Source organism: Equus quagga, chromosome 12, assembly GCF_021613505.1.
Source record: "Equus quagga isolate Etosha38 chromosome 12, UCLA_HA_Equagga_1.0, whole genome shotgun sequence".
In the NCBI taxonomy this organism is placed as follows: Eukaryota; Metazoa; Chordata; class Mammalia; order Perissodactyla; family Equidae; genus Equus; species Equus quagga.
Genome location: NC_060278.1, coordinates 90941512 through 90963565, shown reverse-complemented (window position 1 = coordinate 90963565; position 22054 = coordinate 90941512). Strand labels below are relative to the sequence as shown.

Here is a 22054-nt window from a genome sequence, read left to right as displayed (position 1 = left end):
AAACTCAGCTGGGTTTCACAGCCTCCCTCAAACAAACCCCGTTAGTAAACATGGAAACCACCAAGGAGACTATTTCAAAATTACTTACCTGCTCCTAACTGCCCAGCTCTCCTGCTGCCCCCACTAGGGGGAAGCGGCAGGATTTTTCTGCTTCTAATCAAGTCGGGTTTTGAGGATTTCAAGTCTTCCTCTCTCCCCAGGACACTGTGTGTACTGTATTTTACAAATTCATTTGTGATACTCATGAAGATAGAGTTTATCAAGCAAAAGTCAGCTTGGCTGATGCACTTCTCTAGCACACCTGAACCACACTGCCTTGCTCTCATTTTATTTGTCCATGCGTTTGCTTCCTCCAGGAGACGGGGATCAACCTGAGGGCAGAAACTGCTTTAATTTAATTTCGCATCTCTAATTCCAAGCATAAGGCCGGGTAAAAAGTAGTTCTTGAATATTTAACAATCTTTAGGTAGGCACAGTCTGAAAGGTCATAAGATCTGAATTACCGTGGGACCTGGCTCAGAAACATTCTTTCCATTTTATTCCTCTCAGACTGGCAAAAAATGAAGTGTCTTATTACGCAGTGTTGGAGAAGGGGCTGGGAAAAGAGGCATTCAACACACTGTTGGGGGAATAGAAATTGGTTGGGCCTCTTGGAAGAACAATTTGACAATGTCTGTCATAGTTGAAATTGCATGGAATTTTCCTTATGGATAAAATCATACCAGTGTACAAAGATAGACGCTGTACCAGCAAGGATGCTGCAGCATCATATATTTGTGGTAGGAAAAAACTAGTAACAATCTTAACTGTCAGCAAGGAACAAGAAAATAAATTACGGTAAATTTTTATTACTGGAATACCAGACAAAGCCCGAGATATATCTCTATGTGTTGACATGTGCTCAGATAAATTAGCTGAAAAAGGAAGTTTCAGAAGAGTGTTGTGTAGATGAGTTAAGAAAAAATGCTAAACATGTAAATGAATGGATTTGTATATGTTTAATAAATTTATGGAAAGATTCATAAAACGTTCAGGGATTTCTTCTGTAAAAAGGAATGAGTAGCTGGGGATGATGGCTGGGGAAATTTCACCTTCCATTTTCCACATTTCTGTACTGTTTGAATTATAATAATGAGTTTGTATTCTTTCTGTAATTCAAAAGCATAAAATACAGCAATAAGAAAACCAAAGCTTGATTTTATCTGTAAAAGAAGAAAACTAATGAAATTTTGGAGAAAATCTTCCCTATTTCTTTAAAAGGCAATAGGCAATGTCTCCAAGGCAGTGTCTGCTCTCTGCCCGACCATGGGAGGGCTGATGATGACTGAAGGGTTCCAGAACGGAGCCTGGAGATATGGAGAGTCGGCAAGAAGGGCCAAGAGCCCGGCAGAGAGTAAGTGTGAGAATGTGTGCCTTTTACTTGCTCTTGGATGATAGGAAATCACCCAGTTCTGATCGAGACTGAACCATTCTGGGAGCCAAGAAATTCTGAGAACTCACTAGGCTGGCATGGCCGCTGGGGCTCTAACCAGTGCCAAGAAGCAAAGGCTGGGGATGCCTAGGTAAATAATAGACACAAGTAACCTGGGTGAACCAAACCACTGACCAAGTCCCCAGGGACGTGAATGACAGCGGGCTCTGCTCACCTATCCCCTCTGCTCTGAAGCTGTCTATACGACTCCTAGGGGTTGACTTTGCTGACACTAATGTAATAGTAATAGTTAACATGTATCAAGTACATCCTACGTCACAAGCAGAGGCAAAATGGTTAATCATATCATCTCACACTGTTATTATTTCTGTTTCACACATGGGGAAATTGAGGCTCAGCAAAGTTAAGCAAACAACTTGCTCAAGGTTGCAGTAAATGGTAGAGGCAGGAAACAAACCCAGGTCTGACTCCAGAGCCAGTCAAGGTCACTGCCAACCTTCCCGCTATCTGGGAGAGAATTAGAAAAAGGCACTCCGTCAGAGTAGGGATAGCCCCATGGAGCAACAACATTTTTGTCCAAAGAAAAGCCAGAGAGTGTAATGATTAAGTGCAAGGACTTTAAAGCCAAATGTCCTGGGTTCAAATGCTGCTCTGCCACTTACTGGCTGTGTGATGTAGGGCAAGTCATTGACCCTCTCTGTGCGTCACTTTCCTCAGCAGTAAAATAATGGTAGTAATAACGCCACCTCTTCGAGTTGCTAGGAGGACTAAAAGAACTAAACAGACAGTGCTTGACTCACAATAAGTACCAAATGTTAACAATCTTTTTTTTAAGATTGACACCTGAGCTAACATCTGTTGTCAATCTTTTTTTTTCCGTCTGCTTCTTCTCTCCAAAGCCCCCCAGTACATAGTTGTATATTCTAGCTGTAGGTCTTTCTGGCTCTGCTATGTGGGATACTGCCTCAGCATGGCTTGATGAGCGGTACTAGGTCCACGCCCAGGATCCAAACTGGGGAAACCCTGGGCCGCCAAGCGGAGCACACAAACTTAGCAACTCAGCCACAGGGCCAGCCCCACGATCATTATTAATATTAAGAAAAAGATGTGAGGGGCTGGCTCCATGGCCGAGTGGTTAAGTTCGCGCGCTCTGCTGCGGCGGCCCAGGGTTCAGATCCTGGGCGCGGACATGGCACCGCTCGTCAGGCCACGTTGAGACGGCGTCCCACATCCCACAACTAGAAGGACCTGCAACTAAGATATACAACTATGTATGGGGGGGTTTGGGGAGATAAAGCAGGAAAAAAAAAAAGAAAAAGATGTGATTCCTTCCAGGCAGATGCAACCCTGCAGGGTGCAGAGCTTGGCAAGTGGAGCAGGCTAAGTTTCGGCCCCTCCTGCAGCTGGGTGCCATCGGGCAGTACACAACTCTACAACCTTACATCAGTCCTGCTGAGCAATTAACTTCCACATGCTGCCAATTCTTCCTCCCAGCTTCCCCTCTGCCAGCCTGCCTGTGAATCAGAATCACCTGGCACACTTTTTTTTTTTTGGAGGAAGATTAGCCCTGAGCTAACATCTGCCGCCAAGCCTCCTCTTTTTGCTGAGGAAGACTGGCCCTGAGCTAACATCCATGCCCATCTTCCTCTACTTTATATGCGGGACGCCTGCCACAGCATGGCCTGCCAAGCGGTGCCATGTCCGTACCCAGGATCCGAACCGGCAAACCCCAGGCCACTGAAGTGGAACGTGCACACTTAACCGCTGCGCCACCAGGCCGGGCCCCCCCTACCCTGCCCCAGACACACATTTAAAAAATACAGATTCCCTGGGCTCCACCTTGGCTGGTTCTGATGCAGGTGGGCTGGGCTAGGGCCCAGGGATCTGTACGTTTAACAAGCCCCAGGTGACCAGGTCACCCCGGAACCGTGTGTTCCTGGACGCACGTTTCTGGAAGCACTACAAGCCCCTCACACTCTGTTCCGGCTGTTTGAGTTGCTCTTTGGGAGCCAGCAGCCTTTCTTTCGTGTTTGGGCCCAGGCCTGGGCACACAGAGAAGGGGTGCAGGCAATGTGTGATCTGCAAGCCGGCCAGCAAAACAGATGGCTGTGCAAACAGGCACGACACACTGCACTTGCTTTTGTGCTTGAGTGGGTTATGCCATGGACCCCTTATCTTTAGACTTGGGGTTTCCCAGACCCTTGTGACTCAAAGTGCAGTTCACAGACCAGCTGAATGGCTCCCCCTGGGAGCTTGTTAGAAATGCGGATGCTCAGGCCCCAGACCTACTCAATCGAAGTCTGCATTTTAACAGGAAGCCCAAGATGACTGGGGAGCAAGTTTGAGACATATACCCAATTTCTCTTCCCTCATCTGAATTAAGTTTTAACCCATGTGCACCTCTAACCTGTCCATATACCATTTGGGGCCAATCTTTTCCTTCAAACTCCCAGAGAACCCCAGAAAAACATTGCACTCCTTCCAATAAGCCAGATCCGTGCTCAGCAGCCAGCCTGGGGCTCATGGCGAACCTTTGCTTTAAGGAGTTATTTATTTCAAAGTCCACATTAAAATAAACCTTCCCAATATTGAAAAGGAGACGACTCCAGCCTCTGTAACTCCAGGGCGTAAAACGCTCCCTTCTTTTGCACAGAGCTGTGACCCCCCCGTTTCCCTGCCCAAAGCCGGCCAAAGCCATCAAACGGCCCAAAGAAAACACGCGACGTCTTCCTGTTGGCCAAGCGTCAAGTTATCGTGCAGATTTCACACTGGAGCTTGACCTCATTAATCCAAGGCCTATCACATTGCTGAAAATGTCAGTGGAAAAACAGCCATTCAGTGGGTTTCCTTCATTCCAACAGAAAGGGAAAAAACAGGAAGCTGACAGCAGCTGCGCCCCAGCTTGGCAAATCCCAAGGGCCCAGCTGACAGGGCATTTCTTGTCAGCACCTACATTCCCCTGCCCCAGCCTGCTCGTCCAGATAAAGGTGAGTCCTGTATCTACAGGAGCAAGATGCGGTGGCAGCTGCAGCAGCAGTTCAGATAATCTGGGCCCCCGAGCACCTGCTTGGGAAGGAAAATAGCTTGGTCTGAATTTCTTTGGCCTGAATTACCAATTGGCTGTTCATCATTCAGGTTCATCTGAATCTCTTCTGCCCATTCAAAATGTCCCACAAGCCAAACCTCTGGGACTCTGGGGGACATAAGGCCTTCCAAGTCCTCATTCATCCTGTTAATGCATATTGATTGTCTCCCGTGTACCAGGCATCATGCTGGGCAACCGGGGCACAGAGCTGAATGAATGAGACACAGACACTGACCTTACGGCGCTTATGGTACAGTGTAAGCTTTCTCAACATCAGCGCTATTGACATTTGAGATTGGATCCTTCTTTTCGGGGGGGAGGGGGCGTGTTCCTGTGCGTTCTAAGATATTTAGCAGCAGTCCTGGCCTCTAACCACTAGATACCAGTAGCTCCCCTCCCCCTCTGCACTTCCCCAGTTGTGACAACCAAAAATGTCTCCAGACATTGCCCAAATGTCCCCTGGGGGGTCAAACTGCCCCCAGTTGAGAACCACAGGTCAAGTGGGTGACGCAGACTAAAAGAGTAATGACCACAAATAACCATATAATCATAATTATGATAAGTACCATAGAGGAAAATGTGGGTATTACACCAATATTATCTACAACTTGGATAGTTGTATTTTATGCATGATTACAAATCATTATGACAATTCTGAATGGTATATATATTTAAGGTATACATGATCTGTATTTCCAGATGAAGAAATTGAAGCTCAAGAAAGTGAAGAAATTGCCCAAGGCCCAAAAACCAGTGGACGGCAGAGCTAGGATTTGAACCCTGACCCTAAATTTTGCCTCCCATGGAAAAGGAAATTCGAGCCTTTGTTTTGATGTCTTCTATAAACAGGTAGGGTATGTGGTCACATGGTGCTCTGACCAGCCATCCTAAAAGACTCATTCCTTCCTGGGGTCACGGTGCAGCTCAACCACCACCTGCGACATCAATCAAGCTGCACACTGTCTGCGTCAAGGTACGTTTGTGGGACACTAGCAGGCAGAGGAATGTTGACCTGAACTCTGAGACCTCCCAGAGCAGCCCCCCTGCCAAGTGCCTGTACACAGGCCCTTCCCAAAAATCAGGCCAGGCAGAGAATGGGGCAGTCCCCAGGTACCCAGAGCCCACCCCACTGTGACCCATCTCCAAGGTGCCTACTGCCCAGCATCCAAGGGTACACAGTGAAAGGAGCCAGATATTCTGCAGTTGGCTTTAGACATTGATAAAAAGCATGAGTGAGGTGGTACAGGATAGCGCATAGCAACTTTGGAGACCCCCCAGACAGGAGTTCCTACCACTTATGAGCTGCATGCCCTTTAGCAAATCACCTCACCCCCTGTACCTCAGTTTTCCTCCCTGTGCAATGGGGATAAATGCATCCGCTCCAAGGGTTGGTATGAGGATTCAGTGGCCACGCCAGCAAAGACCTTGGACAGTGACCAGCATCCAGAAAAGCACCTGGTACAATATTATGATCAATAAGGGAGCCAGATCATGACACTTCCTCCACCCACATCCCCTCCCTCAAGTGAGAAACTGAGTCCCAGGAAGAGAGAAACAGGTGCAACAGCAGGAAAAGCATTCAGGGAGGAGGAGGGGACCCCGTGCTTCCTGGGTGGAAGGAAACGGAAGGGAGAGTTCACATCTTGGCAAAGGAGCCCAGGCCAGCCCTTCTTCCCATGCAGATGGTAATCCTGGAATTTCTTGCCACAATCAGACAGTCTTCCTGGGGGTCTGCTTCGGGTCAGCGAGTGTTTAATCATTCGGGGCCCCTGGCAGCCTGGCCTCGGCCTCCCTCCTTGGCCTTGCCTGCTGCCCCTGCCTCTGTCAGGCCCTGTGCTGACGGTGCTCCATCTGCAACTCCTGCCCACTGCTCTGAAAGACAGCGAGCACTTTCAAGCCTCTGTGCCTTTGCACAAGCTGTTCTCTCTGCTCGGCTGCCCGCCCCTCCATTGCCCGCCACCTGGAAAATTGTCTCTGAAGGGCTCAAATGTGCTCCCACAGCAAATTTTGCCCACCTGTTCTTGGTCATCATAGACTAATAATAATAGCAACTAACACTTGCAAGCACTAATGAATATCTAGAAGGCCCTAAGCTGAGTTTTTTTACCCACCTCATCTCACTTTTCCCCTCACATCACCTCCCCCCCCCGACGTAGGTGACTTATCTGCCTGAGAAGTAAGGCATCTGTCCGTCACCACCCAGCTCCGAGGAGGCAGGTTCAGGAACAAAACCTGGGCTGGTTGGCCTGACTGCACCTGTTCATCCACCGCTCTGCTCTTCAGCCCTCTGCTTGCCAGAGAAGCTGATATCCCAGAGCATCCTCACTGGTTCCAGGCCTGCCTCTCTCCCATAGACTGAGAACCCTGAGGGCAGCCTTATTCATCTTGAAATCTCTTGCTAAGCACAAGGTCTAGAGTGCAGTAAACGTCTGTTGAATGAATCAATGAATCCTGAAAAATGGTGGCCAGCTGACAAAGGGTAAGTCACAGACTTCTGGGGACAGGCCCACACTGGACTCGAATTCCCAGGAGTCAGGCCCTCCAGGCTGTCCTGCTAGCTAGAGGCAGAAGAGGTCTGACTCACCCAGAATGGAGGGGTGGGACCTCAGAGAGCCCACAGAAGGAGGAAATGGTGGTGCTGGTGCCGCTAATCACTTCCTGCATTCCTGCCCACAGCAGGTGCTCTATGAAGCCCTGTGTGCGCATTATGGTCTCATGGAATCCTCACAGCCCCATGCAGGAGGCATTACTGTTATTCCCATCGTACAGAGGAGAAAACCAAGACTCAGTGAGAGTAAATATTCACCCAGGTCACAGAGCGTTTGAGCACAGAGCTGTAATTTGTACCAGTCTGGCTCCTGTGCTCTCCTTTGTAGCTTTCTGTAAGAGGCAGGCTTGTTCAAGCCCTCCTTGAAGGCGAGACTCTAAGATGTGCTCAGGATAAAGAAGTTCGTCCTGGTCTCTCCTGGAAGAATGCCAGCTGGGACCCACTATACACCAAATGCTTCAAGTCCTGGGTGCAGGTGGGGTGGGAGTGGGCAGCTAGATTAGGGGAGGGGGCAGGATTGGATGGAATTCCTGAAGGTCCAAGACAGCACAGGAATCCACGTATGTGCCTTGTGCGATCTGCGAAACCAGACTGGCTGCAGCCTCTGTTGGTTCACTCTGGGGATGGAGCTGGTTTTGAGAAGAACCTGGGGCCCTAGTTTCCCAAATCTAAATGGGCTCTGCAGAAAGGTTCTTGCCTTGGGGAAAAACCTGCCTTTCTGGGTCAGCATCCTCTTAGCCCTGTGGCTCAGGCTCCCAAAAAGACTTAACAGCTAGATTAGAATTTAACCTCCACTCTAGCATCAATTTCCAGAGGAGGGAAGTCTGAGCATGCATTGGACCTTGCCTGCCATGTCCTACCATGCCAGGGAAAATTCGGGGCACACCAGGATGCAAGGAGCCCTGATAGCTGAGCCACAGAGCAGGCCAAAGAATGTCAGAGTGGGAGGAGACCAAAAGAGGGGTAAAAAGAGGGGCAGGAAGGGATGGAGGGGTCTTCCTGAAGGAAGACATTTCAGAGGCTAGGAAGAGCTGGGGCCAGGACAGGAGTGAGGAAGGCTCCAGGGAGGACACTGTTGGGTACCCTTCACTCCACAGGCAGGTGCGAGGTTGAAGGTCCAGAGTGGCCTGGTGGACATCTTGCCCCCCAAGTCCTGGGGACTAGGGCTGAGAAGATGGCAGGGGGGGAGAAGGGGTCGGGGGATTTGTGTGGGAAGGCCCTGTGAGCAGGCAGCAAGCTGAAAGGATTCACCAGCGCCCACCAGCCGCCTGCAAGCTGGCTCTTTATGACAGAGCTGAGGGAGGAAGATGTGGAAACTACCCCAGTCCCTGCAGAACCACCCACGAGGGCTCCACTTCTGCTCCTGCCTAAAAGAAGAGGCGCGCCCCACTCAAAACCAGCATGACAGGCACCAGCTTAGGAGCACGCATGCTGCTGTGCCCCGCTGCACCAAGCACTTCACACGGGTCCTCTCAGAGATCCTCCCCGCAGCCCGATTATCAGTCCCATTGCCTAGAGGCAACCGAGACTCCGGGAGCCCAAGTGCTTTGCCCTCGGCAAACAGACAGCTAGGCACTGGCAGAGCTAAGAAGCTTTATTACCAGCCTAGAAGGAGGCCTCCCGGATGGAGGGGTTTTCTCCGGTGCTTCATCAGCTGCAGGAAATGGCAGGGCACACAGGAAAGTGCCCCGCGGAGAGAGGCGCTAACCACAGGCCCCTTCCCAAGAGAGCCGTGCAGGAAAGGGCGCCTGGTACCTCAGGGCCCCAGGTCCTCCACAGAGGGCGATTCAGAGGCGGCACCTGGTGCCCGGGGCCGCGGGGAGCTGGTGGGCGCTACTGACAGCAAGAACAGGCGCCCATTATGTGGGATCCAATCACATGGGCGCGCAAGCAGCTCGGCTTTCGGTTCTGAGAAGCGCTTATGCAGCCGCGTCTCTCTCCCTCTGCTCCGGAGGAGCCAGGGAGCACCAGGTCTCAGGCTTTGCGCGCGGCCCTCCCCGGAGGACCTGATTCAAAGCTCGCCTAGGCTCAGTTATCCGCCCTTGGCTGGGAGCTGCATCATCAGCATCTCCAGTGAAGCCAGGTCCGGACTAGGGGAGAAGGAGGGAGGGATCCGCATGAGGGAGGGAGGCGGGCAGCGTGCGCCTCCCCCTCCCTGCTCTCCACTCGCAGTGGTCTGGGAAGCTCAGCCTGGGCGCTCCGGGTGACCTTGGGGAGACCCCTCTGCGCGACCTCTCCGGGGGGGGGGGGGCTGCACAGTTTCTGCCCATCCTAGGCGCTCAGGTGAGCGCCTCCAGCCGGAGTCAATACGCGGGACTCGCGAGGAGAGCAATGCTCCCGAAGCGAGGGACCCAGCAGCCGGCAGAGCGCGGCCCTTTGGAGAGGCCGGGCGCACCTCTCCCCTGGAACAACCACGCGCGGGGTCTCCCAGGGGCCTGCTGGCGCGGTCAGCTGGATTCCGCCGCCAGGCGGGTCTGCACTCGGGCGCACCTGCCCTGGGGACCTTTCCCGCCCGGGCAGGAGCGCTCCCTGCGCCCTGCCGCTGCCTGCGGGGACCAAGCACCGCTACGCGAGGGGGCGGCGCCCCCATGCCCAGCCCAGAGGCTGGGCGCCGGGGCTGTTTGGTGCCATTTGTGGCTCCTGTTGCCCGTCATTGCGCCCCCCGGCAGACGGCGGCCAAAGAGTCCAGATCCAGCTGAGGAAGCCCCCTGCCCGCCCCAAGATCGGCCACGGCGGCCCCAGCAAACAACCTGCCAAAGCGCCCCCTACCCTGGCCTCGCCACTGGTGCGCAAGACCCGGGAGAACGCCCCCACCCCAGTCCGACTCCTTGGCCCTGCGCTCCAGGCGCCCGCCTGTCCAGTACTCGCCCCCCACCCCGCCCCATTATCTTAAGCCGCCGGCCCTTGGCCAAAGCGCCCCACACGCCCCAGCTAGACTCTCAGAGGCCAGGACCACGTTCCCGCCGCAATCCTTCTCCCCGCCCTTTAAGCCGCAGGAGCGCAGGGAGGAAGGCGGCGCCGCGGAGGAACTCACCTGCTCCGCCGAGCCCTGCCCCGGGCGGCTCCCGGCCCTGGCTCCGTCTGTCTGTCGCCGCGCCGCAGCTGCCCGGGCGGCGACAGAAGCCGGCAGTACTCCGCCGCCAGCCTCCGCGCCGCCCTTCGGCTCCTCCCCGAAGGCGGGGCCTGAGTCGCGGGAAGGGTTGGGCGCGCTCAGCCCTATCTGGCAGGCGAGGGAGCTCCTGGAAGGGTCCCGGCGCTCTAGGGGCGGGGGCCCTCCTTTGAGCAGCTGGAAGCTGAAGGCGGATGGGATGTGGCTTCGGAATAGTTTTCCTTCCTCCCACCCCGCAATGGAAAGGGGGAAGCCCAGGACTCTATTCTTGCCCCTATTTGACGGAAGGGCATCATGGAGCCCAGAGAGGAGCAGTAACCTGCCCAAGGTCACACAAAATGAGTACCAGTGAACTCAAGTCTCCTACCTTGAAGGCATGCGCAGCCTGAGTTCTTCAGAAACTTCCTAAGACGCCAAGGAGCCCGACCGGGCCTTGCCCTGGGGATAGGTCTGTGGGGGCATGTCCCCCAGCTGGGGGACGGGCTGCCCGAGCGAGACCAGTGGGAGCATGGGGGCCGTGGCCTGCGACGTGGGCACGCATCATTTCCTCTTTCTGGAAGAAAAGGAGGTGAAGCGAAGGAGGAAGGAAGTGGTCTTACCTCCGCTGACGTCTGTCGCTGGTTGGGATGTGCACGATCTAGAAAGGAGCTGCCTCTCTGAGATTTTAATGCTGAGAATGAAAAGCAAAACACACGCGGTGGCTTCTGTCATCTAACTTAAGGCTCTTTCCGGGGCCGGAAGGCCCCTGCACGCTGAGCACCATCTTTTCTTTACAGGACAATGGATTGAAGTATCTTTGAGTTGCGGTCGAGAGGGCCCTAGCCTCCCCCGCCCCAGGAAGGGGAGAGAAAGTTAACAAACAAAGGGAAAAAATCCATCCCGAAACATTCTCTGGAATCCACACTGGCTGAACACTGGCTTTAGAACAATAGAGTTCTCTTCTCCACAAAGGGCCTTGTTTCCTGAGCTTCATCAGCCTCCAGATTAGAGCCCTAGGCACCCAAAGGCCAGCCAGAGGGGGCACAGACAAGGTTTAAGTTTAGGGGGGTTTGGGGTGGTACCCAGTTAATTCAGTTCCCAGCAGTCTTGTTCGGAGAACTCCTCTGGGTCCTTACTCACTAGCAATGTTCTTCTGAGGCTGAGGGTATAACCTGAGTTTTGTGATTTCCTGTTTGCTAAAGAAACTCAGTAATCTTTCTTGGAGAAGTAAAAACCTCTGGATTGGGTTTATTCCAGGTCTCCAGGTCCCCCAAGTCCTCTGAAAGCCCCGCCCCCATCATTTGCCCCCTGGCTCCCTCTCAGTTCATTAATAATCCAGTTGTGAGCAACGCTGTTTCAGTAAGAGCATTAGAGAGCAGAGCAGGTGGGAAAAACTTAAAGTGATGTTTAAAATAACCCAAGGGGATCATTGTTCTCCGCAGAATGTTTCCATTGATTTATCATGAAGAGCTGTGGGCTGAGAGGGCGGGAATGCTCTCTCCAAGCCCTGAGTAGAACTTGGAGCCTGTGTTCCTGACGTGAAACCTTGAGTACAGGCCGGAATCCTCCCGCTGTGCTGTTCACTCGCGTCACTCATGGGGTTGGATAACAAGAGTTCAAGTATAACCAAAACAAGGCGGACAACTCCTGCTTCCTGATTTCAAAACCTACTGAAGAGCTACCTAATCAAGACAGTGCAGTATGAACATAAGGATAGGCATACAGGTCAATGGAATAAAACTGAGAGTCCGGATATAAACCCTTACATTTATGACCAACTGATTTTCAATAGGAGTGACATTTTAAAGGGACAAGACATTTTAAGGGGGAAAGAATAGTCTTTCCACACGTGGTGCTGGGACACCTGGATTTCTCCATGCAAATGTGTGAGGTTGGACCCCTACCTCACACCAGATACAAAAATTAACCCAGAACGAATCACAGCAAAATGTAAGAGCTAAAACTGAGAAACTCTCAGAAGAAAAAGTAGACTTAAATCATGGCCTTGGATTACATGATAGTTTCTTAGGCACCTAAAGTCCAAGCGACAAAGGGGAAAATAGATAAGTTGGATCTCATTAAAATTAAAAACTTTTGGGGCTGACCCAGTGGCACAGCAGTTAAGTGTGCACGTTCTGCTTTGGCAGCCCAGGGTTTGCCGGTTCAGATCCCGGGTGCTGACCTAAGTACCACTTGTCAAGCCATGCTGTGGCAGGCATCCCACATAAAAAATAGAGGAAGATGGGCACGGATGTTAGCTCAGGGCCAATCTTCCTCAAACAAACAAAAAAAAAACGCAAAACACTTTTGTGCTTCAAAGGACGCCATCAAGAAAGTGAAATTTAACTCTTACGGGCTGAATTGTGTTCACCCCAAATTCACACATTGAAGTCCCACCTCCCAGCACCTCAGAATGTGACTGTATGTGGAGATAAGATCTTTAAAGTAATAATTAAGTTAAACAGAGGCCCTTAGGGCGGGGGCCTAAGCCAATATGTCCAGTGTCCGTATAAGAAGAAGAGACACCAGGAATGCTTGCACAGAAGAAAGGCCACACGAAGACATGGAGAAGATGGCCGTCTACAAGACAAAGAGAGAGGCCTCGGGAGAAACCACAGCTGCAGACGTCTTGATCTTGAACTTCTAACCTCCAGAGCTGTGAAAAACAAATTTCTGTTGTGTAAGCCACCCAGTCTGTGGCATTTTGTCATGGCAGCCCCAGCAAACAAATATGATAACCCACAGAATGGGAGGGAATCTTTGCAAATCATGTATCTGATAAGGGATTTTATCTAGAATATATAAGGAACTCTTACAACTCAATAATAAAAAGGCAAGAGCTGGCCCCATGGCGTAGTGGTTAAGTTCAGCACACTCCACTTTGGTGGCCTGGGGTTTGCGGGTTCGGATGCCAGGCGAGGACCTCCACCACTCGTCAGCCATGCTGCCATGGTGACCCACATATAAAGTGGAGGAAGATTCGTATAGGTGTTAGGTCAGGGCTAATCTTCCTCAGCAAAAAATAAATAAATACAAATTAAAAAATAAAAAGGCAAATAACGATTTAAAAAATGGAAGGAATCGGGGCTGGCCCCGTGGCCGAGTGGTTAAGTTCGCGCGCTCCGCTGCAGGTGGCCCAGTGTTTCGTTAGTTCGAATCCTGGGCGCGGACATGGCACTGCTCATCAGATCACGCTGAGGCAGCGTCCCACATGCCACAACTAGAAGAACCCACAACGAAGAATACACAACTATGTACCGGGGGGCTTTGGGGAGAAAAAGGAAAAAATAAAATCTTTAAAAAAAAAAATGGAAGGAATCTGAATAGATATTTCTCCAAAGAAGATATATGAATTGCCGATAAGTACATGGGAAGATACTCAACATCACTGGCCATCAAGGAAACGCAAATCAAAATCACAATGAGATGCATTGTATTTCAAATGCACTAGGATGGCTATAATCCAAAAGTCAGGTAATAACGAGTATTGGCGAGGACGTGGAGAAATTAGGAGTCTCATACATTGCTGGTGGGAATGTAAAATGGTGCGGCCACTTTGAGAAACAGTCAGGCAGTTCCTCAAAAGGTTAACCATAGAGCTACTAGATGACCCAGGGGTTCCGCTCCTAGATCTATACCCAAGAGAAATAAAAACCTACATCCACACAAATGTGTATACAGATGTTCACAGCAGCGTTATTCATAATAGACAAAAAGTGGAGACAACCCAAATATCCATCAAATGATGAATGGATGGATAAAATCTGGTGTATCCACACAATGGAATATTACCCGGCAATCAAAAGGAATGAAGGACTGACACAGGCCACAACATGGATGAACCGTGAAAACATCATGCTATGTGAAAGAGACCAGACACAGAAGGTCACAGATTATGTGATTCTCTTTGTATGAAATGTCCAGAATAGGCAAGTCTATAGAGACAGAAAGTAGATTAGTGATTGGCTAGAGTGGGGAGCGGATCATTGGGGGCAAATGGAAAGTGACTGATATATTTTTTAAATTGAAATACAATTGACATATAGCCGGTTTCTTTCTGGGATGACAGAAGTGTTCTAAAGTTGATTGTGGTGATAGTCACACCACTACGAATATATTAAAAACCGTTGAATTGGATAATTTAAATGGGTGAATTGTACGGTATGTGAATTATATCTCCATAAAGTTTTTACCAAATAAAAGTTAAACTGTACTCTGGTCCTTGAAAGCAACACTGACCATGTCCCGCAGACCTCTCTTTCCTGTCCTCAAGCAAGACAGTCCCTCCTTTTACTTCCAGGTCATCTAGGGTCCAGTAGACATTGGGGTAGAGTCCAACTCAGTGAACATTCTGATAGAGCATGGAAAGTGTCTGAGGACCTAAAAATAAATGGATTGCCTTCAACAGATAAAATCTGAAACATTGGTGTTTACAAATATAGAATTAAAATATCTACATAACTTTAGGTCGACTAGTCAACTGCAACTCAAACCAACTCATAGTTACACGTAAATTATATAGAAGGGAGCACTGGGTGAATTACATAGTTGCTACAATGTGAGGCAGGGCCTCCAAAAGAAGAAAGTCTTCCGAGACTCCTGAGTCTGTGAAAAAATGAGCTAATCCAGCCTCAAAAGAATTCATTTTAGCAGTTATTTGATCCACTGGTTCTTAATGCCAGCTGGTGGGCAGGTGCTGGGCTGGCTGTGTTTATTCATTCAACAAACATTTAGTCCAATGCCTGCCCAGAGTGAGCCTTGATAGGTGGGTGATGCTGCTGGTGAAGATGTTGGCCCCAGGCCAGGCCCAACCAACAGAAGTGCAGGACGCGCAGGAGGTGCAGCAAGGGCTCAAGGGAAAAGGAGCCCAGTGCAAGACAGGCATCCTGGGTGAGAGCCCTGGCTCTGCCACGAACTCGCTGGGCGGTCATTCCCCCTTCCAGAGGGTCGGTTTCCTGTTTGCAAAATGCCAATTGTAGGGGCTGGCCCCGTGGCCGAGTGGTTAAGTTCTCGCACTCTGCTGCCGGCGGCCCAGTGTTTCGTTGGTTCGAATCCTGGGCGCGGACATGGCACTGCTCATCAAACCAGGCTGAGGCAGTGTCCCACATGCCACAACTAGAAGGACCCACAACGAAGAATACACAACTATGTCCCGGGGGGCTTTGGGAAGAAAAAGGAAAAAATGAAATCTTTAAAAAAAAAAAAACACCGATTGTACAATACTTGCATATCTTTGTGTGTGTATTTTTTCCCACGTCCCTGCACTTTTGAGGGAAGTGACCTTTCTTTGACTTCTTTTTTAGCTCCCTGAGGAGCACAGTCAGAGCCATTTGCACACAGTGGGAGCCTCAAAGTGGTATGAAGGGAGCACCAGACGTGTTCAGGCAGCAGGTAAGCTCAGTCCTGCGATGCTGTGAGTTAAGGATAGCTAGGAGTGGGGGCAGGCGGGTTTTCGTCTTTATGCTCAAGTTAGAGAGAACCCCTCAGCCCAGCGGCTCTGCAGCTCGGCAGCACATTGGAATGGCTAGGGGAGCTTCAGAAAGTGGCAATGCCCAGGCTCCACCCCAGACGGTTTGAATCTGATTCTGGAGGTGGGGCTCTTACTTTTAAACATACAGATCAGAAATCTCTCCAGGTGAGTTGAAAATGCAGCCAGTCTAAGAATCATCACCTAAGATTGTTTCTAAAAATTCCAGGAGCACAGAATCATCTGAAAGAAGGGGAGGGAGGAAGTGTCAAAAATGCTGCTTCCCAGGCCTGTCCATTGCACCCCTTTCTCACTCTTTGGTGTAGGATGGGGCCTAGGGATATGCATTTTAACCGATTCTAATGAGCCGTATGCCTCAGCTAGTGCCTCCAGCCGCCTTGATAGCAATGCCTCGTTCTCCTGTTTCCCCTATCATGACTTAAACAGGGTTTCCCAAATTCCCTGAGTGGAAGAGTCACGTGGGACACTTATTAAAAATGCAGATTTGATCTTTCAGTCACCAATATGATAATTGATCGTGGAAGCAAGGGTCATTAACAAAGGCTAGAGCCTGTGAGGGAAAAATTGTTAGGGAGCAGAATATTCACATGGCTCAAAATATCACACTGGGTTATTTACTAATTCGAAAGACGGAAGCGTACCTTTACAAGAGAGATCCAGCAGCCTCCACCCGAAGCGAGGGATCAAACCCAGCATCATCAAGATGACAACCTAACATTGTGTGCCCCCATGTGACGCAACATGATGCACTTGACAACTTCCATGTCATCTTCTTGCCAAAAATACTTAACCTGATTTTAATCATGAGGAAAATTTAGACAAATCTAGAATGTGGGGCATTCCACGAGCCTGGACTCTCTTTTTAAAAGTTAACATCATTTTTTTTAAAGGTGAGGAGGTATTCTAGATCAAAAGACATTAAAGGGACTTAACGAAAAATACGTAATGCGTGGACCTCGATTGGATCCTAGATTCAAAAGGTAAATGGCTATAAAAGAAATTTTGGACACCACGGAGAACTTAACTATTGTTTATATATTAGGTGACGTTACTGAATTGATATTAATATTCTGAGAGATGATGATGGTGTTGTGATTAGGGAGGAACAGGTCCTACTCTTTTTCTTAGGAGAGGCATGTTAAAAAGAGGGCGAAGCAGGGACAAAGAAAAGCATAAATGTGCCAAAATGTTAATCAAGTTAAAAATCAATCAGTACATCCAGGAGAAGGATAGTCAAGGGTGCCTTGTACTTTTCTTTGAATTTCTCTGGAGTTTGATATTTTTCAAAATAAAACAATTTGGGGAGTGGGAGGGAATGCAGATTCCTGAGCCTGTCCCCTCGGAGATTCTGACCCAGGAGGCCTGGGAGGCCCGGGATCCATAATTTTTAAGGGGTGCCCGGGAGATTTTTATCTGGTGCAAGGCTTCACAACCAACCACCTGCACCTCTAGCTGCCTTTCGGTCCCTCCAACGCTGTGCCGGGTACTAGCCTCTCCAGGCACATCCTGTTCCCTCTGCCCGGCCTGCTATTCCCTCTTTCTCTACTTAGCCCTCACCCTTCTTTCAGGTCTCAGCCCAAATGTCACTTCCTCAGGGAAGGCTTCCTAGAAGTCAAACCCCCTGGTGTTGGCTCTCACGGCCCTGGGGCCCACAGCCATAATTTTACATGCAGTGCTGACTGTTGGATTAATGTCTGCTTCTCCCATTAGACGGTATTATGGGCTGAACTGTGTCCCTACCCTGCTCCCCAATTCATATGTTGCAGTCCTAACCCCCAGTACGTCAGAGTGTGACAATATTTGGAGATAGGGCCTTTAAAGGGGCAATTAAGGTAAACTGAGGTCATATAGGTGGGCCTTCATCCAAAATGACTGGTGTCCTTTGAGAAGAGGAGACCACGTGAGGACATTAGAGGAAGACAGCCATCTACAAGCCGAGAACGGAGGGCTTGGAAGAAACCAACCCTGCTGACACCTCGGTCTCAGACGTCTAACCTCCAGAACAGTGAGAAAATAAGTTTCTGTTGGTTAACCCCCTAGTTTGTGGTCTTTCATCATGGCGGCCCGAACAAACTAATGTAGATGGTAAGCGCCACTGCTTGAGACCAGGTCTGGTTTGTTTGCCACTGAATTTCCAGGGCCTAACAAAGCTTGGTGCACAGGAAGGATCTGTCTAATGAATGAAGCGATCCTTCTTTACGCGGCTGTTGGAAGGGTTGAGGGAGAACATATTACCCGTCCTGGCAGACACCAGCGCCTCGATGAACAGTGCTCAACAATGCAGCAAGATCATATTCTGGAAAGTATAAGCTGGGGTTTAGGTTTTGTTCCCCTCGATGTTCGTTTGTTGTTGCTGCTGCTCTTGCTGTCAGCCTTGCACCCATCTAGCTATTGCCACTCTCTGCCTCACAGGAAGGGCAGACGCAACCCAGAGCAAACAAAAGTGGGTCCTCAGTCCTGAGCTGCAAAATAGAGGCTGTAACATCCACAGCCCAGGTAGTAGCTGGAAAGCCGGAGCCCTGTTCGTGGGTTACTGCCCTGGGTGAGAGAGGAAAGGTCTTATGGAATTCTAGAAATCTAGGCTTGGAAGATAAAGAGGCAAAGCCTGAGGTGAGAAGGCAAAATGTTTACCCTCAAGCAACAAATGGGCTGAAGACAGGCTCAACTTCCGAATGATTAGGGAAATGCAAATAAAACATCCAGGAGAGAAAAGGTGACAGCCATCAGAAAGGCAATAAAGGGTCTGCCGATACTGGGACCAGCTAAGACCATGAAACAGGAACCCTTGGCATGGGGGCCCAAGCACTGGCACAATCACTTAGGAGAGAAGTCTGGCGTTAGTTAAGAAATTTGGGTCTGCATGTCCTACAACTCAGCAACTATGCATTTAGGACTAACTGGCCTGGGGAAAACCTCCCACCTGCCTAGGAAAAGATATGTCTAAGGAAAGTCTTTATCTATAAAATAGCAAAAGACTGGCAACATCCTAAATGCCTACCGATAGGGAATGGCTGTCAATGAATTAGGGGTATTTTAATATGATGGAATTTTATTATTATTAATCCACCCTTTCCCCATTCCGACAAGCAACCTCTGCCCCCTTTTTTAAACAAAAATCTCATGGCTTCCTTTAATGTTACTTGAAATTTCCAAATACAGGTCTGCAAGAAATTCTTTATCTGAAACCAGGGGGCCAAATAAGCTTTGGAATTCAGAACTTTTGGATTTTCTAAATGCGATATGGTGCATGTGCTCTGCATCAGTGATTCTCGTACTCGAGCATGAATCAGAAGCACAGAGGAGGAGGAGGCATGGGATCAGGAGGGCTCCTGAAAGCACAGATGGCTGGGCCCCATCCCAGAGTTTTTTGATGCAATAGGTCTGGGGCGGGGCCTGAGAATGTGCATTTCTCACAGGTTCCCAGGTGATGCTGATGCTGCCGGTCTGGGGACCACATTTGAGAACCACTGCTTTCTATTATATAACATCCCTAGAGGGGTTTAGAGCAGCACCCCATAATCAAACATTAGTATTTCTACTGTGAAATTAATATATACAATATATATCAATACACGATAAATATATATAATAAATACATAAATAGGCTTATGTCAGTTCAGATTAGGTTTTGCTACTGAGCTTTTGTAAACTGATAAAAAGTATCTCTCAGTTTTCAGAGAATTTTGGACTTTGGGAGACAGTATAAGGAATTGTGGACTTGTAAGTGATACGTCATGACCAAAGATAAAAGCATACAAAATGGTAATGTTAGAATATACTTTTTTAAAACTACACTTGACCCACCACCATCAAGGTTAATGAATGTTTGTGGAATGAATGAATGTGAATAAGCTTCCTGAGAATCCTGGGTCTTGCATTGTTTATACCGGCCACCAGGTGGCAGCAATAGCTCTCTATCAAAGTTGGGGAGCGGGCTGGGGAGAGGCGTCTACACTTTCCCGCGAGAGGCAGGCTGGGGGTAGCTGCTCTGGAAGAGCCTTTGGGAGTCACTGTTGCTATGTAACAAACTACCCAAAACCTTAATGCAGTAAACAATTTTATCATGCTCTTGAATTCTGTGGGTCTCACAGGGTGTGGCAGGGACAGCTCTTCTCTGTTCCACGTGTCTGGGGGAGATTCCACAGCTGGGAGCTGGGATCATCTGGAAGCGTCTTCACTCACGTGTCTGGTGATTGATGCTCCTGTCGGCTGGGACCTCAGCTAGGCCGTCAGCAGGAGAATCTCCATAGGGTCTCTCCACGTGGGCTAGCTTGGGCTTCCTCAGGGCATGGCGGCTGGGTTCAAGCATGAATGTCTCCACCCAGCTTCCAGGGGACGGGACATAGACCCCCACTGGATGGGAGGAATGTCAAGGTCACTGTACTAGTTTGCTAAGGCTTCCATAACAAAATACCACAGACTGGGTGGCTCAAACAATAGGAACTGATTTCCCATAGTTCTGGAGGTTAAAAGTCCAAGATCGGTGGTCAGCAGGTTTCTTCCCAAGCCCTCTCTCCTTGGCTTGCAGCTGGCTGTCCTCTTGCTGTGCCCTCACGCGGTCTTTCCTCCGTGATTGCACACCCCTGTGTCTGTGTGTCCGGATTTCCTCTTCTTATAAGCACACTAGTCAGATCGGATTAGGGTCCACCTAACAGCCTTGGTTTAACTTAATCACCTCTTTAAAGACCCCCATCTCCAATACGGTCACATTCTGAGTACGGGGGCTGGGGCTTCAACATATGAATTTCAGGGGACACAATGTGTTCCATAACAGTCACACTGTCATTTGCAACAACATGAATGGACCTTGAGGGTGTGATGCTGAGTGACATAAGTCAGAGGGACAGAGACAGTTACCATATGACTTCACTCACCTGTGAAAGATAAACACATAGATACGGAGAACAGATTGGTGGTTACCAGAGGGAAGGAGGTGAGGGCGAGGGCGAAAGGAGTAAAGGGGCACATGTGTACGGTGACACAGGGCAACTAGACTTTTGGTGGCGAACATGATGTAGTCTCTACAGAAGTCAAAATATAATGATGGACACCTGAAATTTATATAATGCTATAAACCAGTGTAACCTCCATTTAAAAAAAGTCACATTGTCAGAAGAGCATGTGGGATGGGAGATGTTCCTATGGCCATCTTGGGAAAGGCAGTCTGCCCTGGCCCCCTCCTCCAACTGCTCTGAGGGATCCTGGCCATCCAGGAAGAGCCTGGTCGGGGTGAGAAGCAGGAATGGAGGCCAGGAGAGGCCCCTGGGCCATGGGTGAGCTGCATGGAGGAGAGGGAGCCTGGAGGCCGCCTGTATGGGACAAAAGAGGGAGGGGGGTCTGATTTGGGAACAGGGCCTAGACTTCCCATCGTCATAAGCCAGTGGGCATAGTTTCATCTTGTTTTCACTAGCCCACGGTTTCATCTCGGATTTGCCTTCTTCACTGACGTCTCCATCTCAGGGATTGCCTTTCTTTGCCCAAGTTCACACAGCTTGTCAATTCCAGCTCAGATCTTTCTGTCTAGAAGGATACAATATTATTAATAATAATAATTTAACTTTCTTGCTATGATCCTCTACTTAATATCAAGGACATTATAGAGTTTAACTTTATTTTGATGCATTTTACAATTTTATCACCATATTCTTTCGTATCTTTTCATGATACACTCTGTTCTTTAATTCCCTGATTTTTCTCTTTATATTAGAATGGCATTATGTTACCTCTTTGCACTATTTTTGTTTTGTGTTCTATTATATTAACGCAGTATTTTCATGTTTTCGTTTTTCTCTCGTTCTCTCGCTCTGGACCCACAGGCTTGCGGTTGGTCTGTGCATGTTTGTAGCAGGTATAAGCTGGGATCCACGTGGTCCAGTCCCAAAGTCCTATTGCCGTCGTAGAAGCACAGTCCAGCCCCCCAAAATGTTACGAAGTAACTCAACCTTTGTTTGGTCAAACACCACAAAGGGAAATGCAGACACACAAAGTGCCCAGAAACACTTTCAACCCGTCTGTTCCCCCGGTCCACTGATTCGCATCTCCAGAGTCTCGCCCAGCTCCGCTGTCTCCCCCAACAGCCTCTTTTCCCTCCTACTCCCTCCGCTTTCTTTCAGTCTCCGAGGTTCCGTCTCCCCTTCTCCACTTTCTGGATTCTGCATCACAAGCCTTGCTTAATTACCTGTTGACCACATGACACAAAAAATGTCTACGATTTTATACATAAAAATATCCAACAGGGGCTGGCCCCGTGGCCGAGTGGTTAAGTTCGCGCGCTCCGCTGCAGGCGGCCCAGTGTTTCGTTAGTTCGAATCCTGGGCGCGGACATGGCACTGCTCATCAGACCACACTGAGGCAGCATCCCACATACCACAACTAGAAGAACCCACAACGAAGAACACACAACTGTGTACCGG

The 22054-nt window shown here is 49.5% G+C and overlaps 1 protein-coding gene across 2 annotated transcripts in view; it reads right to left on the bottom strand.

Moving 5' to 3' along the window:
• The window catches only part of PPP1R16B (protein phosphatase 1 regulatory subunit 16B), a 98809-nt gene extending 88593 nt beyond the window's left edge, over positions 1–10216 (bottom strand). For both annotated transcript variants that reach the window (XM_046679671.1, XM_046679673.1), the window contains exon 1: positions 10100–10216. The gene's annotated coding sequence lies outside the window, so the exon portion shown is untranslated. The remainder of the gene's footprint in view (positions 1–10099) is intronic.
• Positions 10217–22054: the final 11838 nt, after the last annotated feature.